Here is a 15,716-nt window from a genome sequence, read left to right as displayed (position 1 = left end):
CCAGTACATCAATATTTGCACATCATGCTATTTTCTGCTCTGTTCCCAAAATAGTAAAGAAAATAGACTATATCCAGATGATCATCTCAAATAGGAAAATTATGCACAGTGGATTTTATATTCCAGTGGATCAGTATTGGTACATCATGCTTATTTTCTGCTCTGCTCACAACAGTGAGATAATAGAATGAATATAGATGGCCATCACCTAAATAATACATAACAAAATATAGTACATGTACACAGTATGATATTACTAAATCATAAAAAATAAAATTTTGAAATTTGCAATCAAATGAAATGAACCTGAATACATTAGAATGAAGTTTCCCCAGGCATGGAAGGTTAAAGGCAAATATTTCTCTCATATGGTGACATAGAATTATGTATTTTCTGTGTTCAAATTAGAGTAAATGTGGAGGAAGGAAGTTGACTAAAATATCATATTGGTAACAGATGCATTAATGAAGGTAGGATAGTTGGACCTATGTAAAATTAATTGGGAAAGGGCATCATTCACTTAGGAAAAGTAAAATAAGGAAAAGGTGTAGGAAATGAAAGACTTGTGAATCCTGAACCATACATATTAGCATCTCTTCCTCTACACATCTTCCATGCTGGCTGAGTCCTCTAGAGCAAGGCCACCTACCCTGAGCAATCTGCTATACCCTCTGAAATTCCACTCTCACTGCACCTCCCTATACTTCTTCATCAGATCTGAGAAACATAAACCATACAGGCTAGGCTCCCTTTTTCCAACAATCTTGGCTCTTCACTGAGTCCTCTGGGATATACCTAGCTACATGGCACAGTCTTCTATAGCCACTGGGACACCATTCTAACTCCACCTCTCTGCTTAGAAATTTCTATCAGGACCATCAGATTCTGGAACCATACAGGTCAGCTTCCTTCCTAATCTCTTCTGCCTGCTTCGGCCAGTCCACTGTATAATAACAATATTCAGCAGTCTAGAAATGCTTCCCATTCTGCCTCCAACTTGATAATACCTTTATTGAACCCATTAACCTAAAGACATAAACCTGCAGATTCGCACTATACAGACCTGTAGATCCTGGACTATATAGACCTGCTGATCTGGAAAGATACTACCCAAGGATACCAAGGATTGGTATAGATTTCTACCACATCAATTTCATCGATGAACCCACAATCCACCAATACCTAACCCAACAGGGAAATCCAGAGAACAAATCCATCAAGATGACTAAGATCCTCAAAAAATGAAATCACCAAAAGACAAGTCTATATGACACTTCCAAAGCACAGCTACCCATCTACAGCAAGCTCTGGATATTCTAAAAAAATGATTTTAAATCTAATCTTATAAGGATGATAGAGGGCTTTAACAAATGAACAAATCCGTTAAATAAATAAAGGAAAATATAGTCAAACAGGTAAAGAGGAAACAAATAAATTGCTTAAAGACATGCAAGAAAATATAAATAAACAAGTGAAGTAAATAAATAAAATTTTACAAGACCTGAAAGTGGAAATAGAATCACTAAATAAAATACAAACCGAGGAAATTCTGAAGATGGAAAACCTATGGAAGAGAACAGGAACATCAGATAAAAGCATCATCAACAGAATATAAGAGATAGAAGATAGAATCTCAAATTGAAGATAAAAATAGGAAAACAAACTGCCAGAAAACTGGTATTGAACAAGACCAAGCCCTGGATATCCCAACAGAATCACACAGAAGAAGATAACCTTAAATCCAATGTTGTTAAAAATGATGAGGCCCTTAAAAAGAAAATTAATGGGTCCCTTAAAAAGGCAAATACGATCAATCCGTTAAATAAATATAACTGTTCAAGAACTGAAAATGGAAAGAAGTTCGGAAGGACCCTAGTTCTTACTGAAGTGTAAGAGATTTTAAGAGGCTTGGCCTGGTAGAAAATAGGTAGGTTATGGGCTTCATGTGAAGGACTCTAGCAGCTCTTACCAGCCTCACACTGACTGCCTCAGGTCAAGATTAGGCCAAGTACCAGTCTTCTGCCTTGGGTCAAGGCTAGGCCATGTTTCATTCTCCACCCACAGTTTTCAGGAGGACCAGAGGCATTCTTGAAAAACCTCAGAATATACTGATAGTCACCTGACCCTCTCATCCCAGATAGGGTTCGAATGCGTGTCATATGCTTGCTAGCCATAGATTCAAAGGTAAATAAGTTTAGCCAATATGTTTAAACTGTAACCTTGCTGATGTAACCCTGTACCCCTAAAAAGTATAAAAACTGCTTATTATAGCCATTCAAGGTCACCTTCTAGTCACTCACCACAAGGGACTGAATGAAGGTTGACCCTGACACACTGGAAAAACAAACCTATTGCATTTGCATCAAACTCTGTCCTCAATCGAACTCCGTTCTTGTGTCTCACTTGGGGGGAATCTCCCAGTATTTAAAACTCACTTCGAGCTTTACAGATCAATAAAGGAAAGACAAACTGAGGAAATCCTGGGGATAAGAGACCTAATAAAGAGAACAGGAAATACAGAATCAAGTTTCACCAACAGAATAAGAGATGGAGAAGCTCAGATATAGAATCTATGTTAGAAGAAATGTATGTTATCCACAGAAAATAAAACTAAATGTTCTTGACAGAAAACATCCAAAAAAGCTTACATTGTAAAAGAACAAACCTAATAATAATAGGATTATAAGAAGATTCCTATTTCCAAAGCCCAAAACTATTTTGAAAGAATTCATAGAAGAAAATGTCCACAAACTAAAGAAACAGATGCCTATAAACAAAAGGATTCCTACAGAACACCAATTACATTTGAACCATATACGAAAACTCATTTGACACCTAAAGAACTAAGAAATAAACATAAGGAGAAAAGAATAAAAAAATCTACAAGTAAAGGACCAAGTTACTTATAAAGGTAGACTTATCAGAATTATACCCAGAATGTAAATAAAGACAGTAAAAGCCATAAGGGCTTGGGCAGATATCTTAAGTTTCTAAAAGAAAACATATGTCTGCAAAAATTTATACACAGCAAAAAATTATAATGTTATAGATGCAGAAAATAAGATACTTAATGAGAAAACTAAATTTTATCAATATTTCTTCACAAAACTAACACTACAGTAGATACTAGAAGGAAAACAAAAAGCCAAGGAAGTTAACTACATCATGAAACTACAAAACATAAAGAACTGCACAACAGCAAATCCAAATAAAAAGAAGCACGCACACACACACACACACACACTCACTCTCACACTCATACTCACACTAACTCAAACAGTACCACCAGCACCTTTAAAATAACCAGGTTTAACCATTATTTTTCAATAATATCTCTCAACATCAATGTATTCCATTCACCAACAATAAGGCACAGGCTAATAAAATGGATGCAACCACATAATCTATCATTCTGAAACATACAATTGAAACCTCATAATCAAAGAAACTCATTCCCAAAGTATGAAGTTCTAGAAGAAAGGGTTTTCAAACTAACAGACCTAAGAAGCAATCTGGATTAGTCATTCCATAATCTAATAAAAGAGGTATTCAACCAAAATAAGTCAAAGAGATAGGGAAGGACACTTCATACTCATCAGAAGAAAAAAAAAACATCAAAATGAGAACTCCATTTTGAATATGTATGCCCCAAATGCAAGGACAAACGTATTTGTAAAAAAAATACTAAAGCTTAATTCTCACATCAAACCTCACACATTAATACTGAGAGACATCAATATTCCACTTGCACCAATGGATGAGTCACCAAAAGAGAATCACCAAAATAATGAAACTAACAGATGTCATATATCAAATGTACCTAACAGAAAACTAAAGAACTTTTCATCTAAATACAAAAAATATAGCTTCTTCTCAGTAGTTTGTAACTCTTCTCCAAAACTAACCAATACTCTCCATAACAAAGCAAGTTTTATCAGATACACAAAAATGTCAACAACCCCTTTTACTTTATCAGACTAACATAGATTAAAGTTAGACTTCAAAAATAACAAAAAAGCCAGAAAGCCATCAAACTCATGGAAACTGAATAACTTAAAGAAAGAAATTAATGACCTCCTAGAAGTCCATGAAAATGAAGGCAAAACATAAAAAAATTAATGGGGCAGAAATAAAGCAGTGCTAAGAGGAAAATCCAAAGCACTAAATGCCTTCATAAAGATATTTCAGTGCTCTCTTACTAGCAACCTAAAAGCATATATGAAAGATCTAGAACAAAAAGAAACAAACACACAAAAGAGGAGTAGAGAGCATGAAGGTATCAAACTCAAGATTGAAATCAATTAAAGAGAAAAAATACAAATCATAAATGAAAAAACAATCTGGTTCTTTGATAAAAGCAACATGATAGAGAAACCATGAGTCAAAGTAAAATAACTAAAAGGCAAAAAGACAGTATTCAAACTAAAATCATCATAAATGATAAGGGAGAAATAAACAACAGACAATGAACAGCCCCAAAGACTCATTAGGTCTTATTTCAAAGGCTTTTACTCTATAAAGTCGGAAAATCTAAGTAAAATTACATGATTTTCTTGATAAATTTCACTTAACAAAGTTAAATCAAGATTAGGTAAACATTTTAAATATTACCATAAACTTTAAGGATATAGAAGCAGTCATTAAAAGTGTCCTACTCACCAACCCCCCAAGAAAATAACAGATGATTTTGGACCAGAGTTCTATCAGAATTTTTTTTTAAAAAAGCAAATAGCAATAATTTTCAAAATATTTCACAAAAATAGGAACAAAAGAAATATTGCCTAAGTCATGTATATGACCAAAATCATCCTGGTACACAAATCACCCAGAATCCTAACAATGAATATTGAAAAAAACAATAAGATACAGGCACATCAAATGCAAGAGCCCATCAAAACATGATTCATTATGATCAAGTAGGTTTCATCTCAGAAATGCATGGCTGTTTCATTATACAAAATAAACAAAGGCAATGTGCAAAAAGCCAATAGTGATAACCAAACTAAATTGAAAGAAACATAAAGCAATAACATTAAAATCAGGAACAAGACAAAGTTGTCCACTTAATCCGTATCTATTGAATATAGTATTTGACATCCTAGCTACACCAATAATACAATAATGGAGATCAATTTGGGAGGGAAGAAACCAAAGTATCACTATTTGGAGATGATATGATAGTATACATATGTGACCTAAATAATTTGACACATGAATTCCTAAAGCTTATAAGCACCTTCTGAAGAGTGGATGGTTTAAAAAAATCAGTAGCCCTCCAATGTACAAATTTTACATGGATAAGAATGAAAAATAGCCCTTCACAGTATCCAAAAATAGTGTAAAGTATCTTGGTGTATTTCTAACTAAAAAAAGTGAAAGACCTTTTTGAAAAGGACTTAAAGTGTTTGAGCAGAAGTGCAGAAAAAGATATCAGAAGCATAGAAAGATCTCCCATGATCAGCCATCCATAGCATTAAAATAGTAAAAATGGTTATCTTACCAAAAGTAGTCTACAGATTCAATCCCTTCCTCATCAAAATTCTGAAATAATTCTTTTCTGAATGTGAAAGAATAACTCTGACCTTCATGTGGGTAAACAAAAAACCCAGAATAGCTAAAGCAATCCAGCACAATAAAAGAATTTTTGGAGCTCTCACCATCTCTAATTATAAGCTATATTACTTAGCAGTATAATTAAAATCTCTTGGAATTGGTATTAAAACCCAATAAGTTGGTCGATGGAATATAACCAAAGACTGAGGAATAATGCCACAGAACTCTAGACACTTGATTTTTGACAAAGAAGTCAAAACCATAAAATAGATAAAGAAAGCATCTTCAGCAAGTGGTGTTGATTTGATTGGATGTCTGCATGTAGAAGAATGCAAATAGATCAATCTTTATCACACTGGACAAAACTCAAGTTGAAGGTAAACAAAATGAAAAACAATCCCTTCACTGGATAAAATTACATTTTCCAGATAGACTAAAACATGTTTATCTCTTCCCCAGATGTTGAAACAGACTCACAAAGAACCCAGAACACATGATGTAAGAGGTAACATAGAAGATGGACATAAGAACATTTACCAGTACAGGGCCTACACAAGACTGGGCTCATCAACATTCAGTGATAGATACGGGAGCGTCTCATAGAAACTGATTGCTCTCTAGTAAGAACAGGAGCTGGAGCAGGCAGAAACATCATCTTAGTAGCTTATCTTAGCAACTGGTGATGTGGGTTTGTTTCAGGGATAACTTCAAAGACATTACCATGGTGGCCCATAACCAGGTACAGTGGGATCTAATGCACTCTTTTGGCATGTCACAAAGGTGTAAATACAGACAAAACACAAACATACATAAAACAAATATTTTTTTAAATAAGAAAAAGTTACTATAATATACTACAGATATTTTTATTGTCTCATCATTTGTTTATAAATGAGTTGATAATATTACATAGGAAACTAAAATAAGTCATTAATGTAGACACAAATGAAATAATTAAAACTAAGCAAAGAATCTCAATAGACAATACTGCAAAGAATACAAAAGATATATAAAATGATAGTTTACATTATTCTTTATCATACAAATGATAATTAACTATGATGAGCTATTATCACCCTTACAATGGTTATTATGATAAAGAGATGAACAGAACACATACAAGCTATTGATAAGCTTACATTGTGCTTTTCCATTTATTTATGGGTTTATTTCTTTACTTCTGTATTTCTACATTTGTTTGTTTGTTTCTTTGTTTTGCATCCCAATTGCAGCTGCTTCTCTTTTCATTCTCCCATGCAGTGACTTCTCCTCCCATCATCCTGTTTCCTTTACCTCTGAGTAGACAATCCCTTTGCAGGGAACGAAATTCACATTGGTACCTCAAGTTATTACAGGACTATTTACGGCCTCTCCCACTGATGCAAGATAAGACAGCCCAGTTAGGGAATCAGACAATAAAATCAGGGTAACCTTCACTCCAGCTGTTTATGCCTATTTGAAGACCAAGCTGCATATTTGATATAAATATGTTGGAAAGGGGCCATCTATGTCCAATCCTTATATTTAAAAATAATTAGGTGCCATGGACCCCTAGGTCATCTCTCTCAGAGCTGTGACTTATAATAGAAATTAGCATTGATTAGGAGAGCAATTATAAAACAAAAAGGTATCTGAGGACAACAGTATCAATTTCTGAGTTACATAAAAATTTCAATATTTATGTTTTTAACCTACTACACAAGCATCCTCGCTTTTCAAACTCAATACAGACTTATTCCAGATGCTGAGTTGAAAATGTGTAATTGGCTGGAAAATATAATCTTAACAGATCCATGGTACTATGCTAGTTCATATTTTAATGCTACAAGAGCCATGGAAGCTATTACAAAAACTCTGTCAAAGAGAAAATTCATATGGTTAAAATAATCATTGTCAACAACCTCCCTTTCCTCCCATTCTCTTAATTAGTCTCTCACTACATATTCTCAGATTTTTCTCCCTACCCTCCTCCTCCTCCCCCTCCTCCTCCTCCCTCCTCCTTCCTGCTCCTCCCTCCTGATTTCAAACCTGGGTATCACCAGGCCATTGACAATGAACATGAAGTGTACTTTGTTTGTTTGCTGCTGCTAGTCATCAAAATTAACCATGGAATTTCCACAAAAAAGAAATGTCGTCTAAGTGACTATCAGCATTGCTTATACATTCAAAGGCATGCTGGCCTTGGAAGAGGCCCCTGAGCATTGCCACTTACCTTCTATGCTATCTGCAACACCTTGTTGAAGACATGCTGCCACTGGGGGGTTTGTTTTTCTCCTATGAGATTGTTTTATGAGCTTTGTATCAGGAACCTAAAATATAGATGTTTTCTTTATAGCCAAAAATGTCCATGTTGGAAATTATAAGATACAACCATTAACACTTGATCAGGTTATAAAAGTGCAGAGTTAAGGAAAAGCATGCTGAATCTTAGACTTCATATTGAACATTGTTATAGCATTCTCATCTAGAAGGAGAATTTCAGGCCCACAGTACATGCCCTCCTCATTTCCAACTCAATTAAGATCACTTATTATTGATTTCTTTTTACATAGGTTTTCCATCTCCAGTATTTTCCCCACATTGTGTATTTTTGTTTTGTTTGTTTGTTTGTTTGGTTGGTTGGTATTTTGCTTGTTGTGGTAGCTTAGTTATGCAAGTCCATGGGGATATGACATTAGAAGGAGGTCTTTATTGAAGGAAGGTTCTCTTTTTGGGTGTTGGCTTTGAACTCATATTCTCAAACTCTGATTAGTGCAGAAGAGACCTTCTTGATGCTTGCTTGCAGAATTCAGTCTTCCCCTTAATCCACATTTGGACAATGATGTAGAATTCCCATTTTCCCCAGCACAGGGTCTGCCTGCAAAATGCAATGCTTTCCATCGTGATTACAATGGCCTGAACCTCTGAAACTGTGAGCCAACCCCAATAAAATGCTTTACTTTATAAGAATAGTTGTGGTCATGGTCTGTGCCTTCCCAGCAGTGAAATCCTAAATAAGACACTACTGTATCCCCTTTAACATCCTAAACCATTTTATTCATTAACTTCGCCTGTTATATTGTATTTTCTGTATTTCTAAAGGGATTTATTTATTTCCATTTTCAACCTTTTATCGTCATCATTGGATTGGATTTAAGGCAATGTTCCGGTGCTTCAGGTTTGTCAGTGTATCCAACGCTTGCCATAATAGGATATTCGGGCTCTGCTGGAGCCATCTTTCCCAGGTTGTTGTTGATTTGTTCTCACATGGCCTGTAGCCATTCTTGTTTTATGGATATTAAGGTGTAGATGGTGATTCATGAGTTAATCTTTTTGTGTTTGGGTTTTAGATTTCTTTGCTTCATTTGTTTTCTTTCCTCTCTATTTTCTGGCCTAGAAATGATAGCGTCTTCGTGTACATATAAGGGTCTCTCAGTTTTTTTTTTTTGTTTGTTTTTGTTTTTTTTTTTTTTTTTTGTTTTTTTTGTTTTTTTTTTTTGTCTTGTAAGTCATCTGGGGAATTGCAGGATGCTTACCTGGTCTCTGAGGTCCTAATACCAATGACCTTTTGTGTTCTTTGTGCTGGTGGACCTCAGAAAATACTAAAAGGTCCAGGAAAAACTTGAATCTAGTGGATGTAAATTTTGACATTTAAGACTGTTGCATATGTTTTAAAGGGAGTTGTGGGGAAGGGCTTGGGCATGCTCTTTTCCATTTTTCCCTGGTGCTGGAAACTTCCAGGAAAGCAGGCAGAGTTACTGGACAGGAATTGATGTGTTGGGGTCAGGTTCCAAACATTTACTTTTTATTTTTATAAATTGTTTTATTTATTTACATTCAACATGTTCCCCCAATTTCCAGTCCCCAATCTCATAGATCTTCCCCACACCCCTTATTTCATCTGAGAGGGTGCTCCACCCTTGCCCAAGGTATCCCTCTTCCATGGGGTAACAAATCTCTACAAGATTAGGTACATCCTCTCTACTGAAACCAGACAAGGAAGTCTTCTGCTACACATATGCCAGGGGGCAGGATGTATTGACCCAGTCATACACTGTGGTTGCTGGCATATTCTCTGGGATCCCCCATGGGTGTGGGTTCATTAACAATGTTGGTCTTCCTATGGGGTTTTCATGCCCTTCAGCTCCTTCAATCCTTCCACTAATTGTTCTACATAGGGCGGTGACTTCAGTCCAATGTTTGTCTATAAGTATCTACATCTGTTTTGACCATCTGCTGGTAAGACTTCTCACAGGATAGCCATCCTAGGCTCTTGTCTACAATTACAATCTAGTATCAGTAATAGTGTCAGGGTTTGGTGAACATACATTGAGTAGTTCCCATGTTTGGCCCACCACAGTTTAGCCATTCCTTCAAGCTGTGCTTCATTTTTCAACCCGTATTTCTTTTTTTAGACAGGAATAAATCTGGATCAAAAATTGTGAAGGTGGTTTGGAGACTTCATGCCATCAATGGGGTTCCTGTCACTTTACTACAGGTGCATACTTCAGTTTTCATGTCTACACTATTGGGCATTGTAACTAAAGTCATTCACAGTGAGTCCTGGGAGCCTTTCACATCCCATGTCTCTGGGACTTTCTAGAGGTCCCACTTATCCCCACCCCCAGCAGCTGCATATTTCTATTCATTCCTCTGGCCTTCTGGACTTCTCTCCTGTATCCCTCCAATAGATGTTCCTGTCCTTTTCCTCTCCTCCTCCCATCTCCCCCTGGGGTCCCTCCTTCCATCCCTCTATCTTCCATGATTATTTTTTTCCCTTCTAAGTGGGATTGAAGCAGCCTCACTTGAGCTTTCCTTCTTGTTCTTCATATGATCTGTGTATTGTATCATTGATATTCTGTACTTTTGGGCTAATATCCAGTTATCAGTGAGTCCATATCATGCATGTCTCTTGATGTCTGTATTACCTAACTCAGAATGATATTTCCTAGTTCCATCATTAACCTGTAAAATTCATGATGTCCTAATTTTTAATAACTGAATAGTGCTCCGTTGTATAAATTAATCATATTTTCTCTTTCCATTCTTCAGGTAAGGGATTTCTGGGTTGCTTCCAGTTTCTGACTATAACAAATAAGACTCCTATGAACACGTTGGATTACATCTCCTTCTGGTATGGAGGAGCATCTTTTGGGTTTCTAGGAATGGTATGGCTAGGTCTTAATGAAACTAACATCAATGCATGTGTGATCTTCCCTTAAACAAATAGGAAAACTTGACTGAAATGAATTTGGAACATCGTCACCTTTATTTGCTCTTTTAATGCTATTTAACTTTAGGCACAAAGAGATTTCTCTAAGAGCAGTTTAAAAATATGTTGTTTAGTCTACCAAGGGAACTTGGTGGAGAAATGCTTCGGACATGATCTTAAATGTTTATCTCTTGTGCTGGAAAACCTCCAGGAAAGCAGGTAAACATATTGGCTGGGAAATTGAGCACCGGGGTCAGGATTCAATCCATATATTTTTGAAAAACCGGTTTAGAACATAGATTGCTTACTAAAAATGAAACACTACTAAAAATTTAAATAAGGGTGCCTATGCCCAAATGCATTCCAGTTAATTTTTCATATTTTAAGGGCATTCACATAGTCATGTTAGTGTTATGAGAGGTATAAGAGACATTCATAGACTTTCTTCAGATAAGACAATTTTCCTTGATGATTAATTTTACTAATTATTAAATATAATAAACTTACTTAGAAAAAATTCTTCAGCACACAACTTATGGAAAAACCATTAGTTACATTCTCATCACTAGTAAGTTAACTATCAAAGGCATCTATTAATATATGTATTTTAATCACATATTTAATAATATTTTAAGGAATACAAATGAATAGCAATATACAAGAGAGTAATAGAAAATATATATATTTGTATTTATTGAAAATATTGAAAGCTGAATAGAGAAATGAAATCAGTGAGGTTGGGAAGATAGTTCACGAATATGTTTGTCATGCAAGCGTGGATTTGAGTTTGGAAACCTACACCCATGCAAAAGGTCAAGCATGCTGCCCTATTTATTATCTCAGCAATGGAGGGCTGAGTAAGAAAAAGCTAGTAACTTGTAGTACAACAATTCAAGCAATACATAAGCTATGATTTAATTGAGAGATGCCTCTCAATAAACAAGACATAGAGCAGCTCTGCCTTCAGGAAAGATAAAAAAAAATACTGAATCTTGTAGGCAAACATATTTTGCAACTTACATTTAAAAAGGGTTCAACATCTCCTTTAAACAACAACTCAGCAGAGGTAGTGGAAGGGAAATGATATTAGGACATGGAGGAAGTGGACCTATTCACCAATTGTCTTTTGGTGTGCAAGGTCTTCTTCATTGGCAGCAAGTCAGTCCAATAGCAAACACCAAAAACAACTTAGCAACTGTAAACCAGTCCTCTAGGCAGGCGGATACTAGCCACAAATCAGGAGCTGTAGTTGAATCTGGAAAAAACAGTATGGCTTGCCAACTGGCCTGAAGTAAGGCAACTGAAGCAACAAGCTATCACAGAAACCTTGGGCCAGTTTCTCTCCATGTCAGTTTTACCACAAGTTGATTTCAACATACTATAGAAGAACAACAAATACATGAGTGTTGTTAAGGAAGAATAGCAATGAGGGACACAGCAAACTAGTGCTCAGTTCTTGTCTCCACTGTCTGTTGAGGTCATATTTATGCTCCTTCATCTGAGGCTTTTCATGTGTTTGCTGTATCCAAACATCCTTTCACCTTTGTCTGCTTCAGGAAACCATTCTTTGCAGTGTCTCTCCAACAAAACATCATTTGACAAAATTGACTTCACAAATAAACCAGATGTTTCCACTTCAGATTCTTAGTAAAAAGAGTACTACAGATTAGCCTGCTGTTACTGAACCGGAAGGTTGTTGGCCACAGTGTTATTTAGGCAAAAGGAGAAAAATTTGTGCAATCTAGACAATTTGAGTAATACATGATAGACTGAGAAGTATCTGCACAATTTTAATCCTACTGATAAAAATTGTTTCGGTCCATATTTATTGTAGTACAGCCACCATTTTAGCATATTTTCAATTTGTAAATTTTATTTTCTATTTACATTTTGTCATTAAATAATACAGACTGTCTAGACCAAGAATTTAAAACTGCTTAAACAGTAAAGATGTTTCATTGTTTAAAATGCTTCACCATTTTAGGCATCCCCAATATCAAAAAAAAAATCACAATGACACTGAATATAGTCGTGAAATCTTTCACACCATTTGTCAGTAATTCAATATTTTCCACAAAATTAGATTTCCCTATAATCCACAAGCCCAAGTAATTGGGGAAAATTTCATGGAATACAGAAACAACCAATGCTAAGGATAAATAAATGGGGAGGTATACCCAATTATGCTACATAACTGTCTTTATTATGCTCTATTTATTATGCTCTATTTATGCTCATAACTGTCTTTATTATGCTCTATTTATTATGCTCTATTTATGCTCTATTTTAATCCTACTGATAAAAATTGTTCTATTTTCTATGGAAATGTTCTTGCTTTGGAGGCAGCAGATAAATTAGCTGGTGAATTTCTATGACATGCTCAAACCTATATGATTTTGATTATGTTAGATGGAAAGATCATCTGACAGAATGATGACATGGTCCTGTCCCCAAATTGATATAGAGACAAGAACATGTATTTTTTTTTTCAGAATGCTGAAAGTGCCAGGTGACTGCCAGAGCAATTGCTGAGGCTTACTAATGCTGTAGCAAAGAATGATGCTGACACTCAAGCAGCAGGTCCCCTGCAGTTCAGACACCACCCAGATCTGAAGGGACCTGTTCAAAAGGTCCCTGCACCCAAACCCCTTGGAATGGAGAGCTAAACCTTCAGAGGGGCAGACATGCCTGGGAAATCCTACTGATAAGACTTGTCTGCTCCATAAATATTTGTAGAAAAGCCACTGTTAGGATATTTACATTTCTTTATATTTTTTTTGCCTTTATTTTTGACATTAATAATTGAACATCTATGTTACGAATTTAAACCTGTGTTTAAATCACAGTTAAATCAATTAAAATTATAATTTCAGTTACAAAATTAAAAGCATATTTTACTTTTTCTAAATCACAATGCTTAGTAAGTCATACTCTGTCCATATAAGTTAAAAAACACCAACAAATTAAAAAATCATGAGATTATTGCAAATATCTCTCTATAAAGTGAGCATAAGTTATAGAGAGTAACAAATTAAAATTTCAGTGTTCACTTTCAAAAACTCCATGGGAAGCAACCAGACTGTGAACTGTATATCTGCTTTAAGGACATTCTGTGATATGAGGGTCAAGAAGATTCTTTTTTTCAACAAACAAACAAACAAACCAAACCAAACAAATGATAATAATTTCAAAGCTTCCCTAAAATGCTCTATGAGTTTTACACAGTGAATATTTGATGAAAAATATTCCTGCCAGCCCTATAGGTGAAGTTGGATGTTGGGTGAACACACAAGTTCAAATACAAGAGTGAAGGATATTCTATTCATAGGTATATATTTTTAAGAACAAGTATTCTATCAATCCATTATTAAAGTTTTTGAAGAACTAACTGATTTAAATGAATATGATCTTCCATTTCAGACTTATTCTTCTTTTGCATATGGAATAATAGGCATGTGTCTTCTACTAGTGGACTGTACAAAACTTGGTGTGTCAACATTCAGTCACAGATATGACAGAGTGTCATAGGTAGGAAGTCTCTGGTAGAATTCAGCTTCAGAGCAGCAGGAGTCATTATCTTCAATGATTTGGCATTGCTGACTTGCCTTTGTTCCCTGTATCACTTCATAGACAATACCATGTGTCTACCCCTGATTAACCCATGCTGTAACAAATAAGAAGAGCAGAAAAGGGAACAATCCAGAGAGCATTTAGTTAGAAAAAAATGATTAGAGTTCCCAGGGCATGGATGGAAATAAGAGAACCCGAAATGTGAGTGCAATCAAAAAGGTATCACATGCTTATATGAAATCATCAAAAAATCACATAAAAGGGTCAAACTCATGATAAATTCTACAGCATAACTATAAATCTTCCTATTCACTATGCAGCAGCTCATTTTCATTCCCATCTGATCAGAACACAGTAAGGAAGAATGAGGGGACAGTGATCATTTTAATGGAAGTCTTGAACAGGATGATGTGTGAATATAAGGCAGAAGATCTCATACTGGTCATAGCAAACCCATTTCGGGAGTCAAATGTCCAGCACTATGGTTATCAGGTTTCCAGAACAAATGTATATTAGTAACAGATTTACATTTATGAATTAGCAATGAGAACAGTTTTATAGGTGGGTATCACTACAACATGAGGTACTGTACTCAAAATTAGCAGCATTAAGAGAGTTAAGAACTACTGATTTAAGGGAGGAAATTTAGGGTATTAATTTTGAAGTGATATCAATACTTATTACGTTCTCTGCTTTTTCAGAATACTTTTTGCCTCTAAGTGGAAATACAGTTTTCATAATTTATTGAATTTATTTGCCATCTTCCCATTTTCTTTTTCTGTGTGTGTGGTAAAGTGAATAGTATATAGACTTAATAGAATAATAACTGACACCACATTTAGGACACTTGGAGGATTCTAGTTCTTTGAGAGAAAACCTCAGTACTAATGAATTCCAAGTATTTGTCAAAAAGAGTTTTTGAATAAGTGAGTAAAACTTGTTTTTGTTGTGGAACTCTAATCCCCTGATTTGGACATGCCAGTGGATACAATGAACGTTTGTATGAAAATTGGAATATCAGTTTCTTTTGAAACAGAACACAATTTCAAAATGAAACCATTATTATGATCTCTTTGAGGCTCTAATTTAAGTAGTGTGGAGCCTGGTAACATCTGGGCAGTATCTTCTATATTATTCATCATATTTTGGCAGTCAATCTCTTGCAAGACAATATACACTCTTTTCTTCTGAATCTTGGGCAGCACCTGAAGTGGAGGTAATATTTATTACAACAATGTTTATAATAAGAAAAAAAGAATATCCAATTATATTTATAGGTTGTAATAAGAAAGAAGTGTCAGTGACCTCATGACTAATGCTAGACTTTCCAAGGTGCACACCAGTCATGCAAAGTTAGAGACGGTTTAAATAAGTGCAAGAGATAGCTTCTTATTCAGTAATC

Source organism: Rattus rattus, chromosome 4 (assembly GCF_011064425.1).
Source record: "Rattus rattus isolate New Zealand chromosome 4, Rrattus_CSIRO_v1, whole genome shotgun sequence".
In the NCBI taxonomy this organism is placed as follows: Eukaryota; Metazoa; Chordata; class Mammalia; order Rodentia; family Muridae; genus Rattus; species Rattus rattus.
The sequence above is the reverse complement of the archived record's forward strand: the minus strand, read 5'-3'. Positions refer to the sequence as shown.